The sequence below is a fragment of the Glycine soja genome, chromosome 4, assembly GCF_004193775.1.
Source record: "Glycine soja cultivar W05 chromosome 4, ASM419377v2, whole genome shotgun sequence".
NCBI classification, from domain to species: Eukaryota; Viridiplantae; Streptophyta; class Magnoliopsida; order Fabales; family Fabaceae; genus Glycine; species Glycine soja.
The window spans coordinates 39,169,746-39,187,951 of NC_041005.1; positions in this window are offsets into that span (position 1 = coordinate 39,169,746).

Genomic DNA, 18,206 nt, shown 5'->3' on the forward strand with positions numbered 1-18,206 from the left:
ATAAACTGTATTCTTTAAGGTCAATTTTCTTCCTTACGAGGGTTTTTTAGATTAATTTTAGTTTTTAGTCACTACCCAATAAAGAAATCTTAGTTTGGAGTCTGAAATTGTCTCTCTCGTGTGCTTTCCAATGTGTTTGGAGTGGAGGGAAGGGAGCTAAAATTAGGGGTGGCAATGCGGGATGGAATGGGTCAGCCTGCCCAACCCATCTCAAAATAGCGGGGCTGGTTAGGTACTTAAGCCCAGCAGGTGACTCTGCCAACCCGGGGGGCCACAGGTGGGGAGGGACAGGTTGGTTCACTGACCCATTGGTCATTTTTAAAAAAATAATATTATGTTATTAATTTTATGTATGTTAAAATTTATAAAATTAGAAATCTATTCTCAAACATATATATATATATATATATATATATATATATATATATATATATATATATATATATATATATATATATATATATATATTATCACTTAGCTTGGGAGCTTTTAATCAAAGACAATTGTAATTGCTTTGATGGCTAGAAAGTTGGTGTCATATGAACGAAGTGGAGGTAGCAAATTTATGAACTTTATTTGTGATCTTCTATATTGTTGACATAGAGCTGGTCACATTGTATTTCTTTTGGAACCTTGATTTTACATGTGTACATATTATACATATATGGGCTCGGGTTGGTTAAATTAGATTCATACTGATTAGAGGGGGTAAATGATGTGTTATTTTATCTTGTGTAATGTTGTATTATGTATCAAATAAAATGGCTGAAAGTGTCTTGCAAAAGTTATAAACTTAGTATAATTAAAAATATATTTTTCAAATGAAAGGAAAGGCATATACTAAAAAAACTTCAATTTCCTTTTCAAATTTGGCGGGCTATCTCGTCGGTATGCCAAATCCACCTCTAAGCGGGATGGGTCAAAATGTCTAAATTGTTTCGGGAGTTGCTACGTGCACCCAGCATTATTGCTGGGGCACCCAACAAACAGTGAAATGGCGAAACTGCCCTTCAGCAATTATTCTTCCGGAAGAAGATTCTTCCGGAAGAAGAATTTGTGTCTTCTGGAAGTACTCACAGATAACTTCCGGAAGAACGTCATCTGGAATGTTCCCGGAAGAAGCTTCTTCCGGAAGTTAGTTTTTTTTTTTTAAATATTTTATTTTGTAATAATTTACTTTTAATTGCATAAACTAATTTATAAAATAATTAATACTATTATGCATAAATAATTAAATAATTAGTGAACGTAATTATGACTAATATTTATAATTTGTTTTTTACGCGCATGTCAAATATTAATTTAAACCATAAAAATTAATTAATTCGTAAACGTGATTATTGTTTTATAACAAAATGAAGAAAAAAGAATTTTCATTTTATAATAATAAGTAAAAATAAAATAATATTTAATGCGTATGTAATGACGATTTTGTCCTTGTGTAAATTTCTTTAAATTAACGTGTTGAGGCTGTGTTTTACTACGCTTTCTTTGTTTCTTCTTCCGTTTGCTTTGTTTCTTCTTCCGTTTGCTTTGTTTGTTTCTTCCGTTTGCTGTTGTTTCGGTGGTGGTCCCTTCAGCAGTCTGTTGGTGGTCCCGTAAAGTGAAGTATTTGAAGATTTGGTGGTCCCGTGTTCCGTATTTGAAGTTTTATTAGTGGCTGTTGTTCCTATTTCGTCGGAGGTACGCGTTTATTTCGTTTTCCGGTTAGTTTTTAGAGAAGAAAAACAGTAAAAAGTGTATCCGGAAGAAATTTTAGGCACAGAAGGAGGAAGGTCCGGAATGACCACTTCCGGAAGAAGGTCTTCCGGAAGTTACGAAGGCCAATTCCGGAAGAAGTGCTTCCAGAAACTACTTCCGGAAGACCTTCTTTCGGAATTTGCATTCGTAACTTCCGGAAGACCTTCTTCCGGAATGTTAAATTATTAGCAATTTTTTTTAATTTCAGTTTTATAATATATATATATATATATATATATATATATATATATATATATATATATTTCTGTTTTATATATGTTGTGGATTATTAATTTAATTAGGTATAATATTAAATGATTTAGGTAACTTAAATGTATAATGGTACAAAAATGTTTTATTAGTTGTTTATTATAGTGATAAGTTTAGTTTAATTAAATAATGTAGTTATAAATTTAGAATATATTTGTATTAGTGGTTATATGATAATTTTAATATAGTCGTGTATGATGCATATGTGCTATTAATATGTTTGTTATTTAAGGTGTTGTAAATTTTTGGATGTGGTTATATGATAATTTGAATGTACTTGTGTATGATGCATATGTCTTTAAGATGGACGAAGATCAATGGAGGTATGACTTTGCGATGTCACAAGAAGTGCATATGGATTATGATTATGATAATCAAGAAGAATATGGAGTGAATGAATCACATGTCGATTGTTCAAATGCTTTTAATACATCTCAGGTAATCATAGATAATTTGAGTCATTGGTTGAATTGATGGTTTGTATGAAAATTAATATGTTAGGGTTGCGTTGTAGGTATTCGCTACTCGAGATGATGTTTTGCAATGGGCTCGAACAGTTGCCCATGAAAATGGATTTGTTGCAGTGATTATGAGATCTGACACAGAGACCGGTAGCAGAGAAAGAAGTTCATTTGTGTTAATTGGGTGTGAAAGGAGTGGTACGTACAAGTGTAGAAATAAAGAATTCGTTAGAAAAGACACCGGGAGTAGGAAATGTGGTTGTCCCTTCAGGCTTCGTGGGAAACCAGTGCGTGGAGGGGAAGGTTGGATGGTGAAGTTGATCTGTGGGATTCATAATCATGAATTGGCGAAGTCCTTAGTTGGACATCCATACACCGGGCGATTGACTAAGGAAGAAAAGAAAATTATTGCTGATATGACAAAGTCGATGGTGAAACCGAAAAACATCTTGCTAACGTTGAAGGAACACAATGCCGACAGTTACACCACGATAAAGCAAATTTACAATGCAAGAAGTGCATATCGTTCTTCAATAAGAGGAGCTGATACCGAAATGCAGCATCTGATGAAGCTTCTCGAACGTGATCAATACATTCATTGGCATAAATTGAAGGATGAAGTTGTGGTGCGTGATCTGTTTTGGTGTCACCCAGATGCAGTAAAGTTATGCAATGCATGTCATCTGGTGTTTTTTTATAGACAGTACCTACAAAACAAACAGGTACAGACTCCCACTACTTGACTTTGTTGGAGTGACACCAACGGCGATGACATTCTCTGCTGGGTTTGCATATCTGGAGGCTGAGCGTGTTAATAATATTGTATGGGCTTTGGAACGATTTCGAGGCCTATTTTTAAGACACGGTCGCCTCCCTCTTGTTATTGTCACTGACAGAGACCTAGCACTGATGAATGCAGTGAAAACTGTGTTTCCCGAGTCTACTAATTTGTTGTGCAGGTTTCATATCGATAAGAATGTGAAGGCGAAGTGCAAATCTTTAATCGGGGAAAAAAATGCGTGGGACTATGTAATGGATAGCTGGGGTACTTTGGTTGATTGTCCGTCCGAATACGAGTTCCATGAGTCACATCAGAAGTTTCAAGTTGCTTGTTCGTCTTGGCCGATGTTCGTTGACTATGTTAACGACACATGGATTATCCCCCACAAGGAAAAATTTATTACAGCATGGACGAATAAGGTCATGCACCTAGGCAACACAAGAACAAACAGGTATTAACAACTGATTTTATTTTTTAGTAACGATTAATATTAAATGGTATTTAATTGTTGTATATTTTCATGTTTCTTGTGTATTTTAAATGTAGGGTTGAATCAGCTCATTGGGCTCTCAAAAGAGTACTACAAAATAGCGTTGGAGACCTATGTAGTGTTTGAGATGCCATGAACAACATGATCACGCTGCAACACATCGAAATTAAAGCATCCTTTGAAACCAGTACGCATGTGGTTGGCCATGTATATAAAAAAACCTTATACAAGAGGCTTCTTGGGATGGTTTCGAGGGATGCTTTAAATCAGATTGCTTCTGAGATTGACCGTCTACGTTATCTCGGCAACAATCTCTCTTCTTGTGGTTGTGTGATGAGAAGCACGCACGGGCTTCGTTGTGCATGTGAGCTTTCTAGGTATACTGCTAGCAGCATCCCATTGGAGTCAGTCCATCTTTTTTGGAGGAGACTTTGGTTTTCAGACCAAGGGTTATGTGAGACGGAAGTCACCATCAAGGAAGAAATAGAGGTCATATCTAAAAGGTTTGATGAACTTGATGTGGCTGGCAAAGTAACTCTGAAGAGTAAACTTCGAGAAATCGCATACCCTGATCATAACTCTATGTGCCCTCCTCCGTCAAAGGTGAACACTAAAGGTGCACCGAAGAAACCGATGAAAAGAAGTCAAACATCCACAAAGCGTGATCCGTCTTACTGGGAGTATGTTGATGCTTTTCATTCTGTTCAAAGCAGCAACTCTCCAGTGAAACGAAGTGCATCATGTTCTCAATCGTGTCAGTCAACAAGGATCATCCCGATGTTGGATCAATTTACGTCATTCTTTCAAGGTTTCATTCGTGACGTTGTGGATGTGAAAGCGGACGGTAACTGTGGATATCGGTCCATTGGCGCTTTATTAGGTATGGGGAAAGATTCGTGGCCGTTAGTGCGTAATGAATTGCTTAAAGAACTTGGCAGGTGGTCGCATGAGTACATCAACCTCTTCGGTGGCACAGAGAGATTTGAACAATTAAAGTTGTCCCTACTTGTTGATGGTTTTTCAAAGGTATGCTTTTAGGTTAATTTTTTTTAATAACAATGTTTAAATTACTTACATGTGTATGTTTGATTCATTCAGGTTAGTGTGGACAAGTGGATGGATATAACAGACATGGGATATGTGATTGCTTCACGGTATAACGTAATCCTTGTATCGTTGTCCCAACAACAAAGCATGACATTTTTCCCTCTTAGAAGTCAACCACCACCTGACTCTTCTGGCCACCGCATCATATGTGTCGGTCACGTGTTTGGAAATCATTTTGTTCAGGTACATTGAATATAGTTAGTGTAACAATTATGCAATGACTTCGTTGGTTCGTTTGGCACGGTCAGCGCATGATATAATGTTTGTTCATGTACAACAGGTTTATTTGAAAGACCATTGTCCGTTGCCGCCCCCAGCGCTGTTGTGGTCAAGCAATTGTTATTCTCAGGCAAAGCAATAGACAATTCCATATATTAGTAGAATGCAGCAATACACAAGCTTGATGTCATTCAAAACACACTATGTAGACCTAAATGAAGACTAAACATTGTTTATTTAATTGTATTCATTATACGATATAATTTGTTGTAACCCGTTACTAACCAATTAATATTATCAACTACTCGTTTGGTTAAGCAAGGAAATTGTTGGTCCAACAAAAATCATTTACGCGTGCAGCATACATCATTGTCATAATTGACAACACATAATGACATGCATGCGTATTACAGTTTGAGCGTGACAACACATTGGCTGACTTCAGTACACATTTTGAAACTAGCAGTCGCTCGACAACACATTGGTTGACTTGACTACACATTAGCGACAACACATTAGCTGACTTGACTACACATTTACGCGTGTCTATTTTTTTGTAAACAAAGGCTCGGTCACAACCATCTATATATATGACAGACTAGGCTACTAAATCACACAATATCTTGCTTTCAAATAATCTCCCAACTGATACACAAACTATGGCATTTCTAGGAAAAACTAGCAGTCAGACGATTGTCAACTCAAGGTTGACTCATTTATCCAAATGGATCGATTATTCACAATGATACTGGGGTTTACTTCCAAACTTCAACTCCGGTGCCCATTCGAGTACCAAATAGGTGTGATTTTGCAAGCCTAAAAACCAGAATACACAATACCCTTCACCTATCCGACAAACAATTTTTGGATGAAATTCACTACCGGAAGCCATTCACCGATACAGGTAACCAAATTCGCTTTGAGTGTATCAAATTGATAAATGATGACGATGTCAACACAATGTTAATGTGTAATGATCAATTTTCTTGTGTTGGTCCGATTGAGTTATTATGCACCGTTGGAAGAACACCAGATGGAATAATAAACTTACTTGAACGCACTATGCCTCGTACTCATGACGCGATCCTGTATTACAACGGGAAATGGAACATGCCACCGCAGAACAAATTTGTTGGATGCGCGTTCACAGGAAAAAATCCTAAGAAATTTTAAATTCCTTCAACATGTACCATCGATGAACTGAAGAATTTAATCAAGCAAGTTGCACCTAAAGGGATTCCCCCTCTTGGAATTCACGAATCACAAACGGTAAGACGATTGTTTTTCCGCCAACCAGCTCGGTTTGAGTATTCAGATACGGTTATAAAATATGAAATAAATGAGCTGATCACCAACGAAGAACTGCTGAAGGTGTTAGTACAATCTAACTACTGGAAAAAATATGGACCAATAGAAATTTTAGTTGTCTTTACTAAATATGTTGAAGACGAGGTCAGTGGGACGTCGCTAAACAACTGAATGTGATGTTTAATTTTTTGTTTTTTCATTGATGTAACCATTATCTGTTTACGGCGTGTTTAATTCCCATAATAAAGTTGAATGTGTTGTTTCAGTGGTCCAAAAAATAAATTGTTAAAAGGGTTCATTTCCTATTTTTTTGGATTTTGAGGCTTTGTTTTGACGTGTTAGTTGACGGAACCGGGGAACGAGACTATTTTTTTTGGATTCTTTGACGTCCAAACATGAGAAATGACCGCCCTCCATTGTCTCAGGGCACAGGCACACCCACGCAAAAAAAAATCCCAAACATGGGTAGTTGAACATGGAAAAAGGGTTCCTTTCCTATTTTTTTGGATTTTGAGACTTTGTTTTGACGTGTTAGTTGACGGAACCATGGAACGGGACTATTTTTTTTGGATTCTTTGACGTCCAAACATGAGAAATGACCGCCCTCCATTGTCTCAGGGCATAGGCACACCCACGCAAAAAAATCCCAAACATGGGTACTTGAACATGGAAAAATGGTTCATTTATGTAATTCTTACAAACAAAACTCATGATTCTAAAAACTTATGTTTTTTATGTAATTCTTACAAACATGGAAAAATGGTTCATTTATGTAATTCTTACAAACATGGGTACTTGAACATGGAAAAAGGGTTCACTTATGAATTATTAATCATTTTAAAAACTTTTATTTTTTATGTAATTCTTACAAACAAAACTCATGATTCTAGGTTCCCTTTTTTTAAAAATAAATTTAAAACAACCGTAAACTTCGCTTAAGGACGACAAACAATCGGAATAACAAACTATATTTTAAAATAATAAACTGTGCAAAACACGTCAACTATATTAAACAAAAACTGTAATAATTACAAATATTCATGTCAACTACAACACAACAAAATAAATACAATGATCAATGGTCCGTGCGGCGTCTTTGACGAGCCCTGACCGTCCCATCAGCACTGGGTCCCCCTCTCGCGATCGTCAGGCAGTCCTGCATAATGTCATATAACTCTGTGCCTGCAGTGACTATCCTAAGGTTGAGCACACGCTCCAACCTCTGTGCAATCGCCTCATATCCCTCGTAATCATCCTGTCAAAGTCAGTAAAAACATTTATTATGAAATTCAAAATAAACAACAACTCATAAAACATTAAACGCGCAAATAATCTTACCACATATGGAGGGGGGTCAAATGCCACTGGAACCTGGGGGCTGGGCGGCTGTATGTAGTCCTCAGGGTCTGCAGCTGGTGCATCCCTCTGCTGGTCAGCTGCCTGGGTCGGTGTCATGAAAGGGTGAGATATGCGGAAAAACCACTCAATGTAATCCGCAGATACCTGCCCAGGCACTAGACAAGGCTGACCCGCAGGTAGTAAGTGATCCGCAAACTCCATCCACCTGTCATCTATCTGATCGTGTGACAATCGTGCACTAACAGGTGGCGGAGGGATGCTCTGGATGTAACCGAACTGGCGTACCACCCTCTCCGGTCGAACTGTGACGATCATAGGACCCCATCTGAGCTGACCCTGGAACGATGAAATCTCCTGAAACGCCCTAACACCCCGATGCTCCGTGTACGACAACCAGGACACATCTGTGACGGTCAAACCATCACAACGTGTCCTGTAGGGTGCTCCTGTGATGCCCTTCATGTGCGCCTTCGACGTCAACCACCGGGAAGCACGTGGGGACGTCTCCTGGTATGTATCGTCAGTCACGCACTGATGCACACTAGGAAAGTGATCATAGATCTAGCACTACACAATAATTGAGGTTAACATAACATAAAAACATGTTTAAATCATAATCGAACCTAACATATTAATAAACACAAAATTTACCTGAAGTAGCGTCAAGTACCCCGCAAGCTGTCGCGTGGTGGTCCTACAAGTCTCATCTAACTGGTCATACATATGAACCAGCGCGGCAACCCCCCAAGCGTAACCACCACTATGAGCGAGGTCCCGGAAAGCGTCAAGGTGGACCACATGCACGTATGTTGCACTCTTATTAGCAAAAAGAGTGCAACCGACAAGGTGCAGCAGATAAGCGCCAGCTGCGACAATCCACCGCCGGGCCTGACATCTGGTCTCATAAATGTCACGAACCCATCCTAATCGTACATATGCTCCACGTGTGAGTGCTGTCTCAGCTCTGGCCTCCTCCTCAGACACTTCCAGCAACTCTGTAAGCAAGAATCTGGCCTCCTCCGTAGAAAGAGCGTGGAAACTGTGCAAGGCGCCAGTGATGGGCAAATGTAGGATGGACGACACATCATCCAATGTGATCGTCAGCTCTCCTACAGGAAGGTGGAAGGTGCTAGTCTCACTGTGCCACCTCTCCACAAATGCGGATATAAGTCCAGGATCGCCAGTAATAACTGAACAATCTATCAGTGGACTTAATCCTGTGGCAGCCACCAGGCCTTCAATCTCAGGCACTGGCCTCCCAATCAGTGTCACCTTCCTCCCATGTGACACTAACTTCAAATCAGGACGTTCCTGATTTGAAGTACAAATTATACAATTATTAAAAAAAATTTATCATAAACAAATAAATAAACAATGACAAATAATTAACAAATTAAAATACCTGTCCACTCCACACGGCATGTGCAACATGCTCGGCAAATGATGTGAGCACTGACGGGTCTCGTGGACCACCAGGGAATCCCTCTGCAGCATCATCACCATCTGACCCCTCACCACTATCAGCACCCTGTGCGTCCACACGCATCTCAGGTGCCTCCGTAGGCTGCTCAGGGACATCATCAGTCATGTCAGCGACGTCCTCAGCCATATCACGTCCCTCCGCAGTCATCTGATGAACACATAGCCTACGGGCTGAGGCAGTAGGCCTACGCCTCTCAGGAACATAAGCAGTATCTTCATCAGCAGGTCTATCTCTGCCTACAACTCTACCTATCGCACGACCTAAACCTCGTGTTCTGGCCATGATCTGCAAATCATGTCGAACACGTATTTTTTTCGGTCAAAATATACACAATTTTCTTTATAAAAAAACAACTTTATTTATAAGCAAATAAGACTAACTTAAATCAAATTATTTTAAAACATACACAACATAAATTTTTTTAAAAAATTAAACTTCATTTATAAAAAAAACACTACTAATGTAAAAAATTTTTATTAATAAACATCCACAACTTAATTTTAAAAACAAAATTAAACAACTTCATTAAAAAAAACACAACTAAATTATTTAGTAAACATCCACAAGTTAATTTTTTTAAAAAAAATAAACAACTTCATTTATAAAAAAAACACAACTAATATAAAAATAATTCATTACTAAACATCCACAACTTAATTTTAAAAAAAAAAATTAAACAACATCATTTATAAAAAAAACACAACTAATGTAAAAAAAATTAATTAGTAAACATCCAACTCTTAATTTTAAAAAAAAAATAAGAAACTTTATTACTTAAAAAAACACAACTAAATTACTTAGTAAACATCCACAAGTTAATTTTTTTAAAAAAAATTAAACAACTTCATTTATAAAAAAAAACACAACTAATATAAAAATAATTCATTACTAAACATCCACAACTTAATTTTTTAAAAAAAATTAAACAACTAATGTAAAAAAAATTATTTAGTAAACATCCACAATTTTTTTTTTGAAAATAAAATACTTCATTTATAATAAAAAAAACTAATTAATTTAAAAAAAAATAGTATTTTTATAAAACTTCCAAAACACACAACTTTAATTATAAAAATAGACAACTTCATTTTTAAAGAAAAAACACTAATTTAAAAAAATCAACAATAAACAAAAACAAACACAACCACTTTTATAAAAAAAAATTACAAATTAATATTTAATAAAAATACACAATGTAAATTATAAAAAAAAACATGACATCAAAAATCCAAACCTCATTTTTCATAAAATCTATAAAACAAAATAATCAACAGAAATATAATAATTCATTTAAAAAAAAAACAAAAATAATTTTTGTTTTAAAAAAAAAAGAAAAAAAAACAACTTTCCGGAAGAAGTGTTTTTCCGGAATAATTCCGGAAGAACACTTCTTCCGGAAACTTCTTCCGGAAATCCCAAACGTTTCCGGAAGAAACCTTCTTCCGGAAAGTTTCCGGAAGAAGGGTTCTTCCGGAAAACGTTTGGTTTCTTCCGAAAAAACACTTCTTCCGGAAAGTTTCCGGAAAATGTTCTTCCGGAAGTTCCGGAAGAACCCATAACGGGTCTTCCGGAAGCCTCGCCGTCAGCCCCCTTTTCCCATTTTTTCTGGCACCTCCTGCTCTCGTCTTCTACCCTATGGTTCTGCTAACCTAAGGTTCTTTTAACCTAGCCTAATGCTACAACTACACAGTGCATAATAAAACCAAATGGAAGGTTAACGAAACTTACCTCGAACGGCAATGGCGTCCAGGCGAAAGAAGCAGCAGCTGGGCTCGCGGTGGCTTGCGGTGGAAGAGAATGTTCCCGGAAGAGGAAAGAAAAGAAACAAAAGCAGAAGCAGAAAGTGAATCCGGGAGAAAAGAGGGAGTGTTTTAAAATTTTTTAATGAAGGGCAAACTTGACCTTTCAATAAATTGCTGGGTGCACCAGCAATAATGCTGGGTGCACCTAGCATGTCCCATTGTTTCTGGTGGACTGAAGGCGGATTGGGCTACAATGGATTGAGCGAACCCGCACTGTCATTCATACGAAAATTTAAAACTTTTATATATATATATATATATATATATATATATATATATATATATATATATATATATAATAATAATAATGTTAGCATTGAACATCTTTTTTATTGGACAAAAAAATCATTATTTCTTGATTTAAACCAGTTTAAATTAAAGGACAATAATGTCATTTTATATTTTAAAAAATAAAAACAAATTAAATCCTTTTTTTTTTTTTTCCTTTTTCCATGTGCCTCCCCTATCGATCTCTGTTGCGGTTCTTTCTGCGTTGGGGGTGCAAGAATTGGATTGTAGGTCAATTGGAAACTAATGCTTAGTTTATTGGGGTGGAGGAGTTGACGGTCAATTGGAGATTAATTTTTGGTTTATATGGTGCAGCAATTGAAGATCAATTGAAGAGTTGCATTAACCACAGTAATTGGGTTTCTCGGATCTGTTTTTGGAATCATTTGTGGAGGCATTTTTGTTCTCCATAGTAGCCTTATCGAAATTGAATTGCCCCCTACCCAGCACAGCAGCAACAAGAAGAAAGCAGGAGAAAACTAGAAAGACATGTTTTTTAGTGAAAAAGAAAAATAGAATTTGGGTAATTCTATTTGTGTTTGCGTGACAGTGAGTACAATATGCACTTGACAAAAAAAAAAAAGTTTCCTTCTTCTATATGCGCCATTGCTGGGAAAGAGAGTTGCTGTGGTGCAACACAAGGAGTGATCGAGGGAAAGAGGAAAGGTAAATTTGAATCATTTTCATTTTTTTAAAAATAAAATAAAATAAAATTACATAATTTTCCTTTAACCTATATTAATTCAAAGAGAGAAAAGTGATTTTTTTTCCAACAGAAAAGTTTTCAATGCTAACATTCATCTTCTAATTTTTAAGTAAATATATGTCAGCAAACTCCATTGTGCTATAGTGATTTGACCGGTTTTGGTTTCCATTTAATTTGAATTGAAAGAATCCAAAGACTATTCGTAGAGTATACCAATGGTTTTGTTTGTACAAAAATTATTCTATTTAACGTATAATTTATTGTTACTTATTACATTTTAAAATGTATGTATTTGCATTAACTATCATATGACCATATTCACTTCTTGACTAATTTTCTCTTAAAAACATTTTGTATAATCTACCTTATCATTATGATACACTTAATTAACTTGCAGAATTATGCAAATATTAAACACAATTATAATAATTAATTAAAGTTTTCAATATCTTCACAAAAAAATATGATGCCTACAATTATGGATACATTATTAGAATTTATCAACAATTTTAATAAAATAAACAATAAAAATAAAAATCAAGGAAAGGTAGTTAGTCTAATCTACTCGTACGGGTGGTCTTATGAAAAACTATATTTTTCTTTATTTAGGCTAAACATTTTCTAGAAAATTTGAGTTAAATATTGATATATAGCTATAAAACTAATAAATTTAGGTGTAGTGTTATGTGTATAATGTTCTTTTTAGAAGTTGCTCCAACTGAGCAATAATCATATTGCATTAAATTTTATGAAACAAACTTATATATATCATAATTTTCAATTGAGAACCATAAAAGTAGACAAAATGACTAAACAAAAAGGTCAAAGAAGAAGAAAGAAGAAATAAGACAAACTCAATAATGGCTCAATTTTTTCCTCCTTAATTTTAGTGTTCCTTTTATTTGTTGCATCCTCCTATGCAATCCAAGGTAAAGATCTGGATGCAATTTGCAAGCAAACTAAAGATTTTACATTTTGTTTTTTTATTTGTTTCAATAATTAACATTTTATGAGGTTATGAATAAACTCTAATTTTATATGGACTTATCAAAGAAATAGATAGCTAAAGATATTTTTAATCCTTATAAGTATGACTAAATTTTGTTAAAGTCTTTAATTTTAATTCATAAAACTTAAAATAGTCTTTATCCATGTAATGGTAACATGACATGACATTCATCTAGTCATACAATATCAACAACCATTTCAAGGTGACATGAAGTAACATGTCTAAATGCATGCTATTAAATAATTACAAAGATAATTTAATTTTAAAATAATGATAAAATAAAGAGTAATTGCCAATGATTATATTGTTGTGGTATTTAAAAAACCACAACCCATGGGTGGCCTTGGGACATTGTTGAGAGGTGTGATAGCTCAACATCCATAGACTAAAAGGGGGCTAAAATAATTTTTTTTTTTAAATTCTATATAGTTGTATAATAATTTTTTCTATATTATTTTATATTATAACTAGATAAAAAAAACCTTGTTTCATGTCTATTTTTCTCCAAATTAAAATGTGATAGGTAATTTGGAAACATTTTTACTTAGTTATTCATTTTTTTTACATGTTATTCATAAACTCATTTTAAACGAATTTCAACTAACATTGACATATTAATATGTAATGGTTATGATATGATAATAAACTTAATTTTTTTGTTTTTTCTAACAAGATAAAAAAACACACACAAATCCAAACTCAAGAAATAAAACTACAAGTTAATATATTAATAAAGAAATAAATTATATGTAGGCTTTATTTAGAAATGATATTTGTATACTTTTTGGGAGGTGTATTCCATTTCGAGTGGTAAGAGAGACAAGAAGAAGAGAGAGAAAACATAAGATGCAATAAGAAATGTGATAAAAAAATAAAGAGATAAGAGATTATAATAAATAAAAGAGTAAATTACACTAATTTTCTCTAAAGTTTTGTGAAGTTGTACAAGCTCTCCCGATTTTCATCTATTCCTACATTAATCCCTTTATTTTTTGAAAAATATACATTAGCACCCCTTATTACACTACCTATCCGTTAATTGTTTGAAAAATATTACATTGAGTTCTGTTATAAGGAAAGTTACTATAAAGGTTACAAATAACAAGAGGATTTGTGTAATTTTATGAAATCTTAGGGTGATTAGTGTAATTTATTTTAAGTAAATTATTATTAAAATATGATATATATATATATATATATATATATATATATATATATATATATATATATATATATTAGGGGTTGGCCTTATATATAGATATATGTGCATTTTTTTGTTTTGTTTCTGGAAGGAGATTAAATTGAATAAATGTGATACATTTTTAAGGATTGTTAAAATTGTGTTTCACTTAATGTTTATTATTTACAACAACACACAAAGAGTTATCCTACTAGGTGAGATTGGCTACATGAATCACATGATATTATTTGGCACGATTAAAAACCAAGGTTTCATAAATATTGTTAAGTCTTAAGTCTCCCTTGATGGGTTCCTCCAATGTCCTTTTCGGTCTCCCTCTTCCTTTTTTCCCGGACTAAAAATCATGTCATCCACTCTTTTAATGGGCGCCTCTTGTGGCCTTCTTTGTACATGCCTAAATCACCTTAACCAATTTTTTATCTTGTCTTATATCACCACACATCCATCTTAACATCCTCATTTCTGCAACTCTCACTTTTCTCTCATGTTGTCCCTTTAAAACCCAACATTCACTATCATATAGTATAGTTGGACGTATAGTTGTCCAATAAAATTTGCCTTTGAGCTTGGTAGACACTTGGCAATCACAAATAACCCTCAATGCTTTTCACCATTTAAGCCATCCCACATGTATCCTATACATCCTCATTAATTTCTCCATCCTTTTGTATGATGAATCCTAGATATCCAAACTTAGAAAACCTGTGATATGACATCTTCTCCCAATTTAACTTCTATTCTGTCTTACTCTTACTTAAATGAAAACTCTTTGTTTTCAAAGTCTACCTTTAGAGTTCAAGCTTATTGTTAATTGCTTCCCTTGATTCCTCAATCAAGACTATATCATTTGCAAAAAAGCATGCAATTAGGGATAATCTTTTGCATATCCTTGATAAACACATACAATACTAGGTTAAACAAGTAAGGACTTAAAGCTAAGCCTTGATGTAATCCTATCCCAATAGGAAAGTCCTTAGTTTCACCTCTTGGAGTTCTCACACTAGTAGTTATCCCTTCATACATGCCTTGTATAGCTTGGATATAAGTCATGCGCATAACTTTTTTCTCTAAAGTCTTCCATGACACATCTCTTGGGACAAAGTCATAAGTTTTTTCCAAGTAAAAAAAAAACATACATAATTCTCTTTCCTTACTTTACTTTTTCATCAACTGTTGTAATTTTAAGGGATCCTTATAAAATACCAATATAACCATCAAGAACACATTATGTTAGATTATCAAGAAGAGTTTAAGGAATACCTGGATTCATAATGATTGATCAAACAAACGCAGCCGAATCTGAATCCGTAGGTGATTTCTGATTTATGTACTCTTCTTAGGATCTGTTACGGAATGGATAACCGACTAACAGTGTAACTGGTGACTTCATGGTTCTTCCTCAACCAGAACCTTTTTATTCTTTAATAGGATCTTTGAAACTCTTCAGATGGGGAGAAGAGAAACAATATGTGAAGGCTCAATATATTGGGGACCATAGCCTTCTTATAGTGTATTAACCTAATAGGGTTCCCATTATCCCCTAATGGGTCAACACTGACATTTGCTCATTTAAGTCCATATCCTCTGATTTAGTTGTCTAACGGGTTCACTTAATTTGATCACATAAAATAAAACCCCCTAATGATAAATAGCTAATATAATTGTCTTATAATATTAGTGCACATTAATTATTGGAATATAAAATTCCAACATCAACATCCAGATAAGATAAATGGCTTCTGTTGTAGACCTCCATGGTATAAAACCAAATTGATTCTCTGCAATCCTTGTTTCTACTCTTAATCTATGCTCAATCACTTTTTCCCATAGCTTCATGGTGTGACTCAAAAGTTTTATACCTTTGTAGTTAGCACAATATTCGATATTTCCTTTGTTCTTAAAAACTAGGACCAAAGTACTCTTCCTTCACTCATTTGACATCTTCTTAGATCTTAAAATCTCATTGAAAAGCTTAGTGATCCGAATAAAACCTTGTTCTCCCATACACTTCCAAACTTCAATATGGATACCATTTGGACCAACAACTTTACCCTTTCCATTCTTTTAAGACTTTTTTTTAACCTCACCAATGCAAATTATGCCATAACAATACCAATTTCATTCCTCCTCTTGGATTTCTAACCCCTCCATATTAGTACTTGAATCTTGACCATCATTGAAAAGCATGTAAAAGTAATTCTCCCATCTCTCTTTGATATCCTTATATGTAACCAAAACTTTCCCTTTTTCATCTTTAATGCATCTTACTTGATCAAATCCCTTGTCTTCTTTTCTCTATATTTTGCAAGCTTGTATATCTTACATTCTCCATTATTTGTCCCTAGATCCTTATAAAACTCTTTGTATGCTTTGGGTTGTGCTTCACTTACCACTTTTTTGTCTCATTCCTAGCATTCCAATACCTTGACCAATTTTCAGCATTGTTCCACCCCTACAAGATTTTGAAGCTCTTTCTTTTGATTTTAACCTTTTCTTGAACCTTCTCATCCCACCATTAAGATTCCTTATCTCTTAACCCAAAACCTTTTGAGTCACCCAAGATTTCTTTGGCGACTTTCCTTATCTTTTTAGCCATGTCATCCCAAATGAGGTTAGCATTTCCTTGTAATTCCTAATTACCTTCCTCCAATAAATTATGCTTAAAAGCCAAAAGTTTGTCTCCCTTCAAATGCCACCACTTGGTCCTTGGGTTTGAGACTTGTTTGTTTTTCTATATATTCTTTTTGAATTGAACATCAAGAACCAATACCATATGTTGTGTCGTTAGTCTCTATCTTGGTATCACCTTACAATCCTTACAAGCCCTTTTGTCAACACTTCTCACCAAAAGAAATCAATATGTGACCTTGAGCTTCCACTTTTATAAGTTATAAGATGTTCTTCCCTTTTTTCTAAACAAGTGTTCATAATCTTAACATCATATGCCATAGAGAAGTCAATAATAGTCTGGCCTTCTGTAGTTAAACCTCTGAAACCAAAACCACCATGTGCACATGTGAATTGCCTTTTTTGACTACCAACATGTCCATTTAAACCCCCACCTAAGAAAAACTTCTCCTCTTGTTGATTGCCTTGAACCAATCCCTCCAAGTTTTCCCAAAACTTTTCCTTCACATGTGTCTCTATTCCTACGTATGGTTCATAAGCATTAATGATATTGATAGTCTCTTATGCCACCATTAATTTTAAGGCTAAAATTCTATCTCCACCACACTTTCTTTCCAAACCTTGTCCACCATAATACCTACATTATTCTTTCCTCTAATTTTCCCTATGTACCAAAGCTTAAAACCTATAGTATCCATCTCCTTGGCCTTCTCTCCAATCCATTTAGTCTCTTGTGAAATACAAAATATTCCACTAGAAGGAAGGTTGAATAGTGTGTTAGATAAAATGAAATCCTTTTCGAAAGTTGTTTTTCACAAATAGATATGCAAAAACCAAGTTGCTAACAATGTCATCCAATGAATAAAACCAGTTTTGATGGAAGAAAAAAAAACATTGTCGTCTAGTGGTTGATAAAAATGGTATTTTTACAAAGGTTTTTTAAGATAAAACTCGTGTGACTAAGTGTGTCAAAATAAACTTAAGAGAATACTAATCAAAATACTTACGAGAGAAGTAAAAATACTTAGTTTATATTGGTTCACTTGAACAAAGTTATGTTTAGTTCTCCTTCACAAACCAGTGAAAGGTTTCACGAATCAATGATTGATTACAAACAAATATTTTGTCTTGCCACTCTTGGCTACAATAGTATTCTCTAGGCCACTACTGACACACCCCTAGACTCCCTTTGAATCTAAGACACCTAAGTATTGTTTAACACTAAGTCACTCTTGACTTTCACAAACAAATATTGTTTGAGTGAATACACAGATTCAAATCACTCAATAGAGTGGATAAACAATTAAGCTCGAATACAAATGAATAACTTTGGTATGCAAAGGATGAATTAATT